We start from the raw sequence: 16,398 nt of genomic DNA, 5'->3' as shown, positions 1-16,398 counted from the left end.
TGCAATAGCCTTTAATTCCTCAATGTCATGTCACAGCTGGGAATAAGAAGTTAAGTTCCATCTTCCCCAACCAGGTGCCCTCCAGATGTTTTTGGACTACAGTTCCCATCAACCCCAATTGTTGGCCATGCTAGTTGGGGCTAATGGCAGTTGTAGTCCAAAACATCTGGAAGGCACCAAGCTGGGGGAGGCCAAATTCGGTTGCTTTGTGACCTACCAACACAGTGATTATATATTGGGCAGAAAGATACCAAGAGCCAGCGCCAGAAAGGTGGGCAGAGAAGGATGAAACTCACTCTCATTTTTCCAAAGCTCCAGTGTTAATGGCTTTTTCAAACACATGATGGGAAACAGCAACATTCCATATAATACATCTATGTGTACATATAATATGTCTGGCCATATGCGGTTGTCAAATGCTCATCAACAATACACATCTAGAACGTTGCTACCACCATGGAGACAGCAGAGCTCTGTCTTATCTGGTTAAATCTGCCCAAGGTATTTTGAGGACACAGCGTGCATTTCCTTGGCTGCAGCATTACATATGTGAATGGCATTTAAGCAGTAAAGGGTTGGGAAGCAGTACAGCTTCTTAAAACCCTCAAACTTATTTTGCAGCGAAATCTATCTCCAAAGTGCAAGATATTCCTCCAAGCCATTTCCCTCCAAGAGCTGTTTCCTTTACCACCTTTTATCAGCTGAAAACCACAGGTGTGGAGCTACAGGCTTTAATGTGGTTGTCAGCAATCGTTTCATGGCTAACAAGATGGGAAAGGGGAGCAAGGTGTTCTGCAAATCATATGCCACTGTGCTAGAGAACAGGGCACTGGCATAGGCCCAACAGGAATGTCTTGAGACAGAATCTACTTAATAAATCCATAAAGCTGTGTTTGACTTTTAAAGCAAGCCGTGCACAAAAGTGTGGTTGGAATTGGGGAGGCAGGAGGGAGTTAATGCCCACATTTGTACTCTACCTGGGGGCTTTTCATCTCCTTACCATGGGAGGAAATTCAAAATTTTTAAAATGGTCAGTTCAAGAGAAAAATAGAGCCCGCCACCCATAATGGAAGAGAACAAAATTACATTTAAGATTGATTTTTCACACCATACACACCTGTGAAGGAAGGCCGGTCTGAACTGATTGGCTAAGGCACAGCTTGGTCTAAGTGCAGAAAATCATGGAAGAAGCAGCCCAGCCACCAACAGCAAGGAAGCAGGAGGGAAAAGGCTGCAGAGACAGCAGAAAGGGGATTCAATATATGTGTGATTTTAAAAAATAAAAAAGGAACAAAGCACAAGAGGCATGTAAAGAAGGATCTATAATCAAACCAGTATTTATTCATATTTTTTTAAAAAAAACACACTGTACCTATCTTTCACACCCCTCTAGATACTTTGGACTACAACTCGCTGGCTGGAGTTGGAAAAGACTACAATGAACCATTCCACCATTTCTCCCAAAGTGGAATTACAAGTGGTTTACAAAAGCACTTCTTAAAATGGAATGGTCACATTAACTGGTATAGCACTGCTACAATGGAAAAGAAAGCTCAGGTTTGCCCAACTGGATTACAGGGAATAAATGTGGTTTAGGATTTTTAAGGAGATTTCTGGCTCACAAGGTAACCTTCCAAAAGACAGCTAACAAGGCACACAGAAATTGGGAAAACACAAATAGAACTATTCTGCACACAAGTTGCCAACTCAGTGGGCCAACTAGTATTAAGATCTTGGTACTCTATGACTGACGGAAGGTAGAGACAGAGCAAACAGCTTCCTCCAGCACTTAACATCCCACCTCAGGAAAGCCTTGCCCAAGCACGTCAGAATTGTATATTTTTTTAAAAAAGCAAAAATCCCAGGGGGTGGGGAAATCAAGGTAGGGACGGCGTGCTTGGACTAGTCTGGCCTCCAAGACAGATCTCGCCTCAACCCACTTTCCCACGGTGCTGGTGACACACAACACCAGGCCCAGAAATGATTTACATACAAGGCCATGGGCACTGACAATCTGAGGCAGGGGGGAATCTCTTTGGAGAGATTCATAATAGTGCAAAGAAAAGCAGCACAATCCCATGACCATTATCTGGAACACACAAACTTCATTTTGCAGTCATCCAACAGCTCCGCTCACATCTTTGCCCAAGTCTTTCTTGCCCACTAAACACTCCTATGCACAAGCCCCAATGTGAAATTAAAATCCAAAAGACACTGTTGCTCCATTAACTGGATGCTACAATTAAGCAGGCAGGCAAGAGATGCACCTCGTTAGTCATTTACTGGTAGCATCCAGAAAAAGTAGCCTTTCTAGAAGACCATCAGTTACGGAAATGTGGTTTGCAAGAAAATGAGGAACAACAGGTTCGTGGAATCGCCATTAGATTAATTCAGCCTTAAATGTTTTATGCTGAATGGCTACAGTTCCTGAATATGCAGATGTTATGCTTTCAGAAGAAATTTAGATGCAAACTTGTGTCACAACACTCTGGGCTACAATAAGAGGACACACCACTTCTCATTGAGTCATATTTTTAGTCACATGTTAGGAATTGCTTATTTGACAACTGAACTTTTTTCACTTTGGTTCAGACATCTTGGCACCAGTTGGACTTTGACCCAGAGGAGATTGTTAGTTTGCTTTAAACAGTTTAGTGCTTTGCCATCCCATGGCCTCCACCCTATAATCTTTCTCTGCAGTTCCGCAGCGAGGATGCACCCAAGGCCTGGAAGAGTCCAAGAAACGCTCCCGTTTTTTCTTTCTAGGGCTGCTGTCGAAAATCTTCTGGCGATGGCTATAGTAAAATATGCATGGATGTATGATATGTAAAATGAACCATGGAAAGAGAAGAAGGGAAGTCACTGGGTATTTTGAAGTTTGTAAAATGTTTATTTGATATAGGGAAATTGAAAATTTAATAACAAATATTATTTAAAAAAAAGAAAAAGAAAATCTTCTGGGCAGTCCCAAGCCCACTTCAAGTACATCATCAGCATCCCACTGTATAACCAACATCCCCAAGTGGAGCAAGCAGTGGTCCCAGTAGATGCCATCCGATGGAGGAGGCTGTATTACCCCTTTCCCCACAAAGGTTGCTTGGATTCAAATCTATCCTCTACAGTGGTACCAAGGTTCTTGAACTTAAATCTGTTCCGGGAGTCCGTTTGACTCCCGAAACCATTCGAAAACCAAGGTACGGCTTCTCATTGGCTGCAGGAGCTTCCTGCACTCAAGCAGAAGTGGCGTCGGACATGCGGCTTCCGAAAAACATTCACAAACCGGAACACTTACTTCCGGGTTTGTGGCATTCGGAAGCCAATTTGTTTGACAACTAAGCCATTCGGGAACCAAGGTACCATTGTACTATACAGTGGTACCTCTGGTTACATACTTAATTCGTTCCGGAGGTCCGTTCTTAACCTGAAACTGTTCTTAACCTGAAGCACCACTTTAGCTAATGGGGCCTCCCGCTGCCGCCGCGCGATTTCTGTTCTCACCCTGAAGCAAAGTTCTTAACCCGAGGTACTATTTCTGGGTTAGCGGAGTCTGTAACCTGAAGCGTATGTAACCCGAGGTACCACTGTACACTATTTCATCACAAGAGCGAGATGCCTAGACATTCCCAGGGTCTCCTCAATGTACTTTAAAATAGAAACACCTCAAGCCTGAAACATACAGACCTGGTTCACCAGTTCATGCCTTAGTATGAATATGTGAGCCAAGAGAGGTCCTGGAGAGACCATAGATGCTGCACTCCTTCCCCTGTCCTCCAACTGACATGCTACCCAGAGCCAAGCTATGGCTTGCTATTGCATCACATCTGAACCCAGGCTTGTGGTTTGTCTCACTCCAGACAAATGACTTTATAAATTGGGTCTGGTTATGGTTTGGTGTTCCATGTGAACTGAGCCACTGAGCAGAAACCCCTTCTGAGAGCTAGGCTATTATCTACGAGAGAGATAATTTTAGTATACCAAGCAAGTACTGCTGCTGCCTCTTAAATAAAGGGAGGAAGGGGAAAAAAAGGAAAAGGGAAACCATGTCTTATTGACAGCCTTTCACAACCTGGTGCACTTCAGATGGTTTGGTCTGCAGCTCTCCATGCTCTTCATCAGGCTCTCCATGCTCCATTTTATAAGCCAAACTGCATTACCCAATATTGATGCTAGGGATTTGGCCCATGGAAGTGCAGTGAGCACTGTGTTAAGTTAAGTAATAACACCTACTTTCCCTGTGTCTAGACAGCAACCGTGTGTGAATTCAACAAGCAAACACATTCTGCCTAGGGTCTGGCATACTCTGCGCTAGGAAGAAAGAAGTCTGCTAGCATATTTTGCTTGTTTTGCGATCTGGGTTGGTGAGTGGAGAGCACTGCTCCACCAGCCAGATGTGGGCCATGGTTCTCTCCTTCGTACTCAAATAAATGTACCTTACAGAACCTGACAAACACTCTGATAAAAGGTTGGAAACTCAGGATTCCTTTAAGAAAGGGAACCTCAGCTCCTTCCCCCTTTTTATCTCGCTCTTGACAAATCATACATGATGTTTCCCCTGCCTGTTTAATGCAAAATATATTTATACAGCATTATCAAGTGTTCAGGGCAGTATTAGAAAATGGGATATATAAGCTAGGTGCCAAATAGCTCCTTAAACCAAGATTTCAGTCGCCAAAATGCTTGCCAACTCAGAGTTCATGCTGCTGGTTCCTATGCCTCGGAAAGAGCAGTGTGGTGCCATTCTCCAGGACCACATCCATGTGCCATGATCCTCAAGCCTCACTTCTGGCTGGGATGAGCATATGTCCCCCCAAAAGCCAGGTTGGTTGTGGCTCTGCCTCCGCAGCTGTTTAGCCAGTGTGTGCTTTTCTATGTAACAAAGACTTTTGAACACAGTGAGGAAGAAGATATTCCTCCTTGCTTGCTGCTGTGTTTCCACTCAACTGATAGAAAAGCATCAAATTCATCTTGCACTGCAAAAGATCAACATGAAATTTATGTCAGAACTGACCAGCTGGCTCAAAGATCCATCTATTTCAGAGGTCCATTTATTACCCCAGGCAGATGGACATGCCCGTAAGTAGGATCTGAAAGAGATGGCCTTTTTGTATAACAGAGCATCTGTAGCCACTAATACACAAACTATTAGCCACAGAACAAGTTGCCACTAATACATGGAACACAGTGCTTGCAACCATCACATGTAATTGTGATTACAACCATTACTGCACAGACACAGAACTCCTCCACAAACTTCCCTGAATCTCTCTCTCTCTCTCATACACCCACCCACACCCTGACTATCTCTCCCACCCAGAAGAATTGCAAAAGTTGTTTGCAAGGCTGTCATGGCCCAGTACAAACACACCTGGACAACTCACATTCTAACTCGCACTTAGATGCTACACTGGACTTCTGGGACCAAAAGCAGCCTGAAAGGCAAGGTACCATTAGAGATCTTGAAATTATCAGAGATGGGACTGGTCAGAGAGACAATAAATGAAGCACCCCAAAGCAGACATTGCAGTTTAAAATGACAAAACAAGTGTTTCCACCAACAGACACGCTCTCTTCACATAATGCTCTGCCAGATATTCAGCTGACTGGAACTTGTATAATGCTGCTTGAAAGGGCAAGTGTTCACTGTAACAAATGGACTTCTGATCAGATGCTCCATACATAAGAGAAACTGCAAGTTCTCAGGGTTTGGTTCACCAAAGCCCCAAGGGCTGGAAGCCTGGTATATATACTTCTGGATTTGCCTTTTTGCTTTGATGCTTTCATACACAACAACTCAAGGCCATGTTCTGAATTCAGCAAAGTGCATTCATGCTAGCATATTCACAAGTCTGATCCCACAACACCAGAGGATCATGTGAAGTTTCTAGTACCTTCAAGAGTTAAAAGCCATGCAACCCCCAAGCTGGACTACTTACTTTTTAGATCTCTAAATACAGTTCAAGTTGTAGTTGGAAACTATGAACAGCTGCAGACACTGCATTAAAGGCAAATGCAAACATGAATACTTACTGCTGCTTCTCCTACCCATAAATGCACTTCCCCCCCCCCTGCCCTGCTATGAGCCCTAGCAAAACACATACGGCATGTGTACACAGGTAGGATTTCTGCGAACTCACGCATCCTGCAGAGGCCAATGCCCAAAGTTAAACATTTCTGTGGGCTCCATTTGCAAGGAGGCACAAGATACCGCCCTCACTTCCTCCACACAGGCTAATGAACAAAATGCATGCAAGCCAAGATGAAATCTGAGCAAACTCAGAAGCCTTCCTACTACATCCTTCCCAAATGGGATCGGCTCTAGACATTTCCTGGGCTAGTTCACTCTCTTATTATGGGCCTCATGTAAATAAATGTAAATTGCTGCTCAAGAAGCCCTGATCCGATTTCTAGAGCTTAACTGTGGCTATCTGGCACAACAAGAAGCACAACCGATATTAGATATTTTGTGACGATTTAGAACAACTCATTAACTCACCATTCCTAATAGGTGCTCTAGGAGCTCTTTTGGCATCCTACCTGCTTGTGGGAGAACTGGAAAAGCTAGTTGTTGCAGTTCCTAAATCCATGTAAGGACTGCAGCTGCCTTGGAGAAGAAACTTGCCTTGGGAGATGAGCCAGTTCCAGAGAAGGAGTTGCCCCCATGCAAGCACTTTTCAAACCACCCACATATAAACAATAACACAGGAAGAGCAACTTGATACATGCTCCCTGTCCCCTAAAAGTAGTAAGGCACACTATCAAAAGGCAGGTTTATGTTTTCCCTAGGTCCTTCCCTCCACTTTCCAAATCTATTGCCCAAGTGCCAGAATATACGTCAAGTCACCTCTTTAAAACAAATGCACTTAAGTATGGTCAGTTTTATTTTTATTGGGGGGGGGGGGAGCAGCAGGAGGAAGGCTTGATCCAGAACATACTCCAATCTAGATTGGGACTCGATGAAAATCATTGCACCTATGGTTGCCTTTTCACTGCTGAAACTGCCAGCTTAAAAAGTGGCCAGGTTAAGCGCACTTACCTGAACAGGTATTTCGTGCTCCAGTGTGCTGTGTAATTGGGATAACTAACATAGCATGCAAGGCAGTTACTTGGCCTAGAACCCATTAGAAAGCGGGAGACAGTTCCCTACCACCACCTAAAAGGCATACAAAACCTAGCAATCTGAAAGCACGTCATTGCAAGTAGATAAACAGGCAGTGGGAAGGTAAACGGCATTTCCATGTGCTCTGACATCCGTCACGGGGTTCTGTTGCCCCAGAAGCGGTTTAGTCATGCTGGCCACATGACCTGGAAAGTTGTCTGTGGACAAACACCGGCTCCCTTGGCCCAAAAGCGAGATGAGCACCACACCCCATAGTCACCTTTGACTGGACTTAACCGTCCAGGGGTCCTTTACCTTTTACCTAACACTCATGGATGCTGATACAGCTATGAACACACAGTAGTAGAGTTCCCAAGTGCCTCACAACCCAGAAAGCAAACTATCAACCAGCATTTTCTTACTACTTCAGGTATGCAAGGCCTTAGGGAGGTGTCTCCACCCCAATCATTCAGCGTGAACACTGAGCTCCAGCTCTGAGGGCCTTCTCAGTTGCACCCAACCAGTGGAACACCCTCCCGTCAGATGACTTTTAGAAGACATCTGAAGGTAGCCGTGGATAGGGAAGTGTTTAATGTTTGATTATTTTACTGTGGCTTTATAATTTGTTGGAAGCCGCCCAGAGTGGCTGGTGCAACCCAGCCACATGGGCAGCATATAAATGTTGCCGCTGCAAGTCAGCCGAGACAGAGCCATAGCTCAGTGGTAGAGCATCTGCTTTACTTGCAGAAGGTCCCAGGTTCAAGTTAGGGCAGGCAGAGATCCCTGCCTGAAATCCCAGGCAGTTGCTGCCAGCCAGTGTTGACAATACTGAGCTAGATGAACTATTGGCCTGACTCAGTACAAAACAGCTTCCTACGTCCCTAATTATATTTGCCATTCCAGGCCTGTTTATCCAAGCAGGATAACTCTCATCATCCCTGACTACTGGCCAGGGCTGATGCAGGCACAACATCTGGATGGCCATAGATTCAGCTTAAATAAAGCTCCAAAGGCGTAACCCTAATCATTTCAAAAACTTAGGCCTAACACTGCCCTCTTAATAAAAGGGTGTATCTTAACTGGAGGAGGGAAAAGAGAGGAAGCAGTGGGAGGTTAGCACATGCAACAGACATTTAAAGAGGCACCACAATTTGGTCCCAAAATGTTTGTATCCAAAAGAAACAGCACTGGCACAAAATAATTAAGCCAGATGCATATATATAAGATAAGCTGGTTCTGCTTTCAACTGCTAAAAGGTTGCTAAAATATAGAATTTCTTGCAGCCTTCTACTTCAGAACACATTCCTCAGATTATTATCTTTTAGCAAGCATACCAAAGTCTTTATCCCAGTTAGTATCTGTCCTGGATTGGAATTGTTTTGCTGTATGCGGCAGTTTTAAACTGTTTTTATAATTATAATTATAATTGTTGTTGTTTCAACTGTGTTTATATGCAGTTGTTTTATCTGTTATGTTATACACACACACACACAACCCCATCACATATAGAAAGATACAGAGAGAATGGGGAAATATGAATTGCTTCAAGAGAGCAACCCAAAATTGTAATAAAATAATCTTCCCAGATGGTGACATGTTTGACAATTGTCAGCAATCCCTGCACACCTTCTCCAGCCCCTCCTATAACTTGATACTGTACTTAAAACATGACACTCGTCCAAGACAACAGGAGTCCCCTGTCTTCAAAACAACTGCAGAACACCCCCCATATACAGGCATTAAATAACTTTTTTACAGGCATTAAGTAACTCTATTTTGCAATATTCAGCTTTTGTGGGCTAACGGCTCTCTACATCAACCTTTGCCAACCTGGGGCATTCCATGTTTTTGGAATACAACTTCCATTATCCTCAACCAGCGCAACTCTCAATGTCTCCCCAGTTCCAAAGACAGAAACTAACAGGAAGAGCTTGTTCAACCCCGGCAACAAAGTGAAGCTTTACTTTCTAGTAATTCCCCAAGTAGAAGTATTTTATTTTTCAAAATACCATATTTTTTGCTCTATAAGACTCACTTTTTCCCTCCTAAAAAGTAAGGGGAAATGTGTGCGCATCTTATGGAGCTAATGCAGGCTGTGCAGCTATCCCAGAAGCCAGAACAGCAAGAGGGATCACTGCTTTCACTGCGCAGTGACCCCTCTTGCTGTTCTGGCTTCTGAGATTCAGAATATTTTTTTTCTTGTTTTCCTCCTCCAAAAACTAGGTCGTCTTGTGGTCTGGTGCGTCTTATAGAGCGAAAAATACGGTAACCATTTCTGAAGCCACCATTGAAAATAAATTGTGAGGAAAGAGAATGAAGTCAGGAAGAGATCCCAAAAGATCCTGAATTAAAAAGGGGGATAGAAGTATGGCTAGCAGCTCACCATCACCAGTTATGGGTAGGAATCCAAAACCACACTCTGATCATGCATAAATGGACACATTCAGGAAGCACATCATTCAGTAGCACTTCGCGACTTTCCTCCCAAGTTCTTGTGCACACAAGACAGAACACAGGAAGTGGTTTTAAATCAAGTCACGCCATTGGTCAATCTAGCTCAGTATTGTCTCCATCAGTGGTGAGGAACCTATGGCCCTCTGGATGTTGTTGGGACTACAACTTCCATCATCCCTGATCTTGGCCATGCTGCCTGGGGCTGATGGGAACGAGGTGTTCAACATTATCTTGAAAGCTACTGGCTTACATTGACTGGAACCAAGCTCTCCAGGCCAGGGTTTCAAGAAGGGGCTTTGCTCAACTCTATCTGGAGATGCCAACAACTGGACCTGGAACTTCTGCATGTAAGGAATGTGCTCAGCTATTGAACTACAGTGCTTCCCCTGCAACATAGCAACACACACACACACACACAAGTGGAAGAGGGAAGAAGTTGCAAGAAGACTAAACAAACTCTTTCCTGGTAAGCATTGTTGAAAAACACACCTCCATTTTTCTTCTTTCTCCACTTTCAATCATGTTCTTCGTAAGACTTCTTTATGCTTTTACTTTTAAAAAAGGCGTACACCTGAAAATGGGAAGTATGAACGCTAGCCACCTTAGTCATTGCCAAACTTGGATGTGTTGCCCCACATGTCCCAAATGCCCCTTACTCTTCCAATAGCCTTCCTCTTTTTATTCACTGAACCCCTTTGCTTTGACACATGGACCCTTCTCAAGACCCACTTCTTTGTTAAAGTTTTTCCTAGCTTGAAGGTCAACTTCTAGTTAGCATCTTAGCTCCTTCCTGCACTGCTGAGCTCCCTCTAACCCATGTGGTCAATTCTCCATGCATCCATGACCTTTCACCTCACAGCACCTTGTCACTGCACACTGCCAGAGGCACAGGGCAGAGGTGTCGGCCAGTACGTTAGCTCTGCCTATCAGTATTTTTAATATCACTACTACACGCCAGGTCCCAGGGAGGGGTTTCCACCATCTAAAGTTAAAACGGTTAAAATGAATTACAGTCACAGGACTAGATGCTGCCAGATGCTGGACGTCCTCAGCCCCCTCTCACATTTCTGCCAGAGTTAGGAACATGACTCTATCCAAAGTCACAAGGCTAGAAAATTGCTCTAGCAGGACAACAGAGATTCTGCACGTGATCAGGAGCAGGCACGCCATGGGCTTGCTGGCATGTGCCTATACCTTGGATACAGGTGGGGCTGGGTGAATCTTTTAACCACGAATTTAATCAGCAGCCATAGTTATAACCCTTAAGAGAGAGGAGGATGGACATCAATGTGGGGTGGGAATCAGGAAGCTTGGGAAACTCTAACTTGTGCAGGTGTGGGTTGAGAATGACACCCAATGCTCAAGGGGTCAGGATGCCCCCTTCCCTAAATTAGCAGAAGGAAAAGGTACTGGTTGTGCATAGCTTCCATACACTTGAATTTATATGCCCCAGACACCTTCTCCTTGGTGGGTGAGAGTTTTACAGCAGCGTACCTTTGGATCCTGATAGCATTTAAGTTAACAGCAGCATCTGTTCCACTTGGCAAGTAGTCCAGTGGCCAGGAAGGAAGCGAAACACTCACACACTTTGCTTGTAATACAGCATTCAAAAAGAGAGGCCAGGGGAAAACTGTAACAAGACTGGGGTTTTAGTGACCGCCTTGACATTTTTTTTGCAAACTGGAGGATTTCAAAACAGAGGGCAAAAGCTCCAGGTCTGTGTTTCGTTCACCTGTTTCTCATTCTGGGATTTGCTCTCCCTGCTCCTACGCCGAGAATGTTTTGCTTTTACTGGAAAGGCATCTGCCTTTGCCAAGCATAGAGCAAAAAGCCCCATGCGATAGCTTTGTTCATTACTCAGCATGGACTTTGAACAGTTGCCACTCCCTACGCAAGCAAGTTCCTTGTTCATGAAGAATGCAAAGGACACCATACACCCTTACAGGCAGGCATAGTCCCTTTCCAAAGGCGGCCTGAGTTCCTTCCACCCCCCTCCCCTCCGCCAGCTAGACTTCTGCAACAAAGCTTGGGCTGGCTGCACTTAGGGCGCGTCCCTCACCAATTAGAACTGGCCCAGGGCAGAAAGGCAGAGCTTCACCCCCAACATGTGTCACACACACAAGACTGGTTTAACTAGTTGATTTGATCTCACTTCAAGAGACTCACCTGGCTCCCTATCCCTACACACAGCCGCCCCCTGCAACCCCTCCAGGGATGTAGATTACATGCCTAACTAATCAGGACTCTAGTGTCCCAGGCTTATACTCACCATTGGCTCACCTGGCCATATAAGGGGAAAGCTGAGCAGCTCCAGGAGAGGCAGATAGGAAAGCAGTGATAAGGGTGTGGAAAGGAAGGGCTGACTTTGGAGGCCCCTCAAGAGAATGAGCGGAAGACATGAGATCAAGCGGGAGGGAAGGGAGTAAATCCATCTACTCAAGGCTCCGACATGCCTCAAGGACAGTTCGAAACACAATTCCATAATGAGGATAAATACATTTTATGCATGGGAAAGCAGCAGTTAAACAAAGGGGGGGGGACTAGGTTTAGGATTAGCTGAGTGTGGGGTATAAACAGAGATCAAATGAGAGATCAAAACTCTAAGACCTATAGAATCATAGAGTTGGGACCACAGGAGTCATCTAGTCCAACCAACCCCCTGCAGTGTAGGTATATTTTACCCAACGTGGGGCTCAAACCGACAACCCCCTTGTGGTTTCAGTGCGGATCCATGTCTGTAACAGGAGCTGGCTCCTTTCCCTTTTCTGGAAGTTCAAGTTAACTTGGGGGAAATGTACAAAACCAGCTACAACACAGTTTTTGGGATGGGCTGGAGGAGCAGAAGAGTCCAACTCCATGAAGCAACAGCAAAGCACACACCAAGAAACATGAGCCCTGGCCTGCTCAGACCAAGGTTACACCCCACATCTGACAGGAAGGGAGCAGCAGTTCTGAGGTGGAGGGAGGAGGGGAGGGAGTATGGAGCATACACACAACAGGAAAGGAAATGGTGCCGAGTCGGCAGCAGAACAGAGGGAAGGGATTGTTCCAGTGGTATGCCAGCAATCTGACTGCAGGGCAGCTGTCCTTCTGGGCAGTCAAAGGAGGGTTTTGTGCGTCCCTGTTTGAGGGTTGCCTCACTGGTAAACGCCATGAATCTATGAACTAGAAAGATGTAGGAAAAGTGAGGTGTCCGCTCCCCATTTCTGAACAGCTTGTATCCACAGTCCCAGATAGCCAAGAATAGCGGTACCACCCACATTCCATCTGTGTTCAACAGGTAAGTTACAGAGGACCACTGTCAACATGCACCAGTGTGGAATGACTAGTCATGGGCTAGCTGCTAGCAGGCTAACTGGCTAAGAGGCTGCAATGAGGAGGCATGGAGACTACAGACAGGTCACAATTAAGACAGCACAATAACTCTTGAGGCCACCAAGATCACACATTTTGGAGCCAGCCAAGCAACACCTGCCCATCTAATTAGTGAAGTCAGGACATTAGTGGTATGGGTGGATCCACAAGGACTGATCCCGGGGGTAAAGGGAAAAGTGCACACAAACATAGCACCAGAGACCACCCATTTCTGGTGACAAAGCAGCATAAGAACAGAAGCACGCAATGGGAGCATGCTGGACCAGCCCTATGGCCCATCTAGTCCAGCATCTTGTTCTCACAGTGGCCAGTCAGATGCCCACATGCAAGCTGGACCTGAGCACACCACCACTCTGGCCACCTGTGATCCCTTGCCACTGGTATTCAGAGGCATAGTCCTTCTGACAATGGGGGCAAAACATAGCCATTGTGACTGGTAGTCACTGCTAGTCTTATCCTCAATGGATTTGCCTCATCCATCTTTTAAAGCCATCCACGCCAATGGCCACCACCGCCTCCTGTGGGAGCAGATTCCATAATTTAACCATGTGCTGCATGAGGAAGTGTTTGCTTTGTTTCTGTCCTGAATCTTCCAACATTCAGCTTCATTGGATGTCCACAAGTTCTAGTGTTATGCAGGGAGGTCTAGGCACCAAACTCATATGCCAGGTGTATGCCTCTTTCTCAGCAGGTTGGCTTTGTTCCCAGACTACTCACTGACAAAACCCTTAGTTGTTTTCCTGGCTCCCTTCACCTGCTCCATCCTTTCACTGCACTAGTGCTACAAACAACTTCATTGTGTGTGTGTGTGTGTGTGTGTGTGTGTGTGCGCACACACACACACACACACACACACACACACTGCATCTCCTTTGGGGTGGGAGGAGAGGCAACATGCCGGAAGACTGACCACTGGGAGTCTGCGCTGCAGGCTTGCTCACTCCCCCCCTAGAATGGCTATAACTCTGGGCTACTTTGCAGGGTGAGTATAACCCACATTCTTTTAGCAGCATATCCATACCCCCACAGTGCGGGTACAATAATGATAAACTTTACCTGTACTTGGAGAATATTTTTTTTAAAATGTTTTCCAACATTAATCATTTTAGGTTTATTAAATATGGTCAAGATCAGCTCCTGTCTTTGCTGCTACTTTTCGTACAGACACATTTCTGACCTATCAAAGTTATACTAGTCTGCATTTCCAAATTATTTTCTGTCCGCCAATCACTTTTCCACAAAGGAAGATGAAAAGAGCTTAGAAATGAACCAGGAAGTTCCTTCTCCAGATAATGGGTGAATCATTCTAGACTTCTTTCTGCCTTGCTTTCCTAAATGTCAGTCACTGCTATGACATCATTCATTAGCAAAACACCACTTCAAAGGCAGGACCAGGCAAGTTTCTTGCAAAGGGAATGGACAGTATAATGCTCTCACCTTTTGTCCAATATTTTGGATTATACAGGGGCTAGGGCATAAATAATAAAAATCAGGAAAGTTGGAAATTTGGGGTTATGGTTCATCATGGAGAGGAGGGAATCTACTCCCTCAAAGACACCTAGGATCAGTGGATTAATTACGGTTCACAAAGTATACAGCCCCACAGCTGCTAAAACTATAGAAGATGCTTGCGCAAGTACAACTATTCATTGGGCCTTTGGGTACTTGTTAACTTGAAAAACCTAAACCAAGCACCACACTAGTCTAGTCATCAATGTAACTGTGGCTGATTGGGGAGTGGCATTTCTATACCTGAAGGTGGTACAGGAATGACTGCATATATCTGAGCTAGGAGTGCCTCACTGCTGCCTTAAATCAGATTATTACTAGTATTTATCAGCAGCACTGGTAGGATACATATCTGTGACAGATGCATGCATCTACCAGAAGAACCAAGCGTTGTACACACTGGCTGTGTCCAACGTGCACTGGGAGCTCCCATAATTTAATTTACGTATACACAGCCACAGAAGAAACACACCAACCAAGATATCTCATCTCATACAAGTTCTATTTTCCTCCCCCTGAGAGGGAGGGGACAGATCTATGGATGAGGCAGTCAGTCAGGAAGAATTCAACGCTCCCAGCCTCCAAGCACAGGAGCTTTGCAAGTTGAGAGTTGAAAAATCTTTCGCAACACAAAAGGCCACTTTTCCCCCTCTGTGGGAATTTGCAGCTGAGCTCTGGGGACAAAGGGATTTCACAGGCACATACACAGACATCTCCCTTCTCTACGCGCCCCCCCCCAACCACCACCTCCCCTCCAGCTTCCCCATTTCCTGTCACAGTAGCACCAGACCTCAGTCTCAGAAACAAACAAACACAGAGTACTGGATTCTGGGAAACGGGCCAGAGCATTCCAGGGCAGCCTGGCCACCAATCAGGAGCAAGAGCTCCCACTTTACCCAGCAGTGCTCCTTATCATGTTAGAGGAAAAACAACCCTTCCTGGCTCCCTCCTCCTTCCCCACCCCAACCCCCACCCACCTCGCCAAAGCCAAGGCAGGATTTGACTGAAGAGGCGGCCGCTTGGCTCGAAGGGGCTGAAGCTTCAAGGATGTAGGGGAGAATGTGGAAGGAGAGAGGGAGGAGGAGAAGAACTGGTAATTACCAAGTTGGCCATTTTGCTACAAGAACGCCGCAACCAGCCATACGGCAACTCCTGGCTCAGCATTACCTATAAAAGCACAAAGCAACGTGGTGATAACATTCCACGTCAACAAGCCAGTCAAGATTCCCTGTACAATCACTTCGAGGCTCGCATGCGTGATCCTCGGTGGGATCAAAACAGTCCCTTTGTTACAAAGGTACCTCAAAAACTCATTTGCAGGTGTTCCGTTCCAGCACTACTCTGCTTCAAAAAACATTCAGGGAGAAAAGCCAGCTAGTTTTCAATTACAGCCTTACGGCAAATAGAATCTTGGCGTTCTTCGAGATAAGGCCCTGCCTATCAGCTGCACAGGAGCAAAGTCCTCTGCAGACAGCAACATTCGCCAGGAGGAATCATAGCCTGCCCTGGATACTGTCTGCAGGAAGCAGCCCCTAGGGAGCAGCCCGATGGCCAACGCCCAGCTGACTAAATTTTGCATGCTCTTTTCATGCCGAGGAGGGAAAGGTAGCTAGCACACCTACCTAGGCTTTCTGCATTAACTTTGGAGATAAAAGCTTCTTTTCTTCCTCCCTATTTCACCTCAGCCAGAGGCTAGTTTGGCCTAAGGCACAGAGCATCACAACACTATATGGAGAGTTTCTGCCAAAGCAGCCAGTGCCAACTTTGCAGGAAACTCTGCATGTTTGAGGTGGGAGCAGCTGCCGACTGCGCTCCTGGCACCCCCAACAAAAGGCTGCCTGCCCTGGTGTCCCAGTTCCAGCTACAAAAGCAGCGTCTGAAACCCCAAAACTGCTATCCTCCCTGCACCTAGCACAACAGAAGATAATTCTTAGGCCAAATGCCTATGTACACAAGGGAGCTTA

The 16,398-nt window shown here is 45.6% G+C and overlaps 1 protein-coding gene and 1 long non-coding RNA gene across 26 annotated transcripts in view; one reads left to right on the top strand and one right to left on the bottom strand.

The window, feature by feature from the left end:
* LOC310746160 overlaps positions 1–16,398 on the top strand; it is a 223,564-nt gene that overhangs the window by 160,965 nt on the left and 46,201 nt on the right. The window lies entirely within an intron of this gene.
* CTNND1 (catenin delta 1) overlaps positions 1–16,398 on the bottom strand; it is a 56,005-nt gene that overhangs the window by 28,543 nt on the left and 11,064 nt on the right. For 11 of the 25 annotated variants that reach the window (XM_083586545.1, XM_083586542.1, XM_083586540.1 and 8 more), the window contains exon 2: positions 1,118–1,231. The exons of the other annotated variants lie outside the window; for them this stretch is intronic. The gene's annotated coding sequence lies outside the window, so the exon portion shown is untranslated. The remainder of the gene's footprint in view (positions 1–1,117; positions 1,232–16,398) is intronic. 25 annotated transcript variants of the gene reach the window in all.

The sequence above is a fragment of the Podarcis filfolensis genome (genome assembly GCF_964270895.1).
Source record: "Podarcis filfolensis genome assembly, chromosome: 1".
Classification (NCBI taxonomy): domain Eukaryota; kingdom Metazoa; phylum Chordata; class Lepidosauria; order Squamata; family Lacertidae; genus Podarcis; species Podarcis filfolensis.
This window is presented reverse-complemented; position numbering and strand designations above follow the sequence as displayed.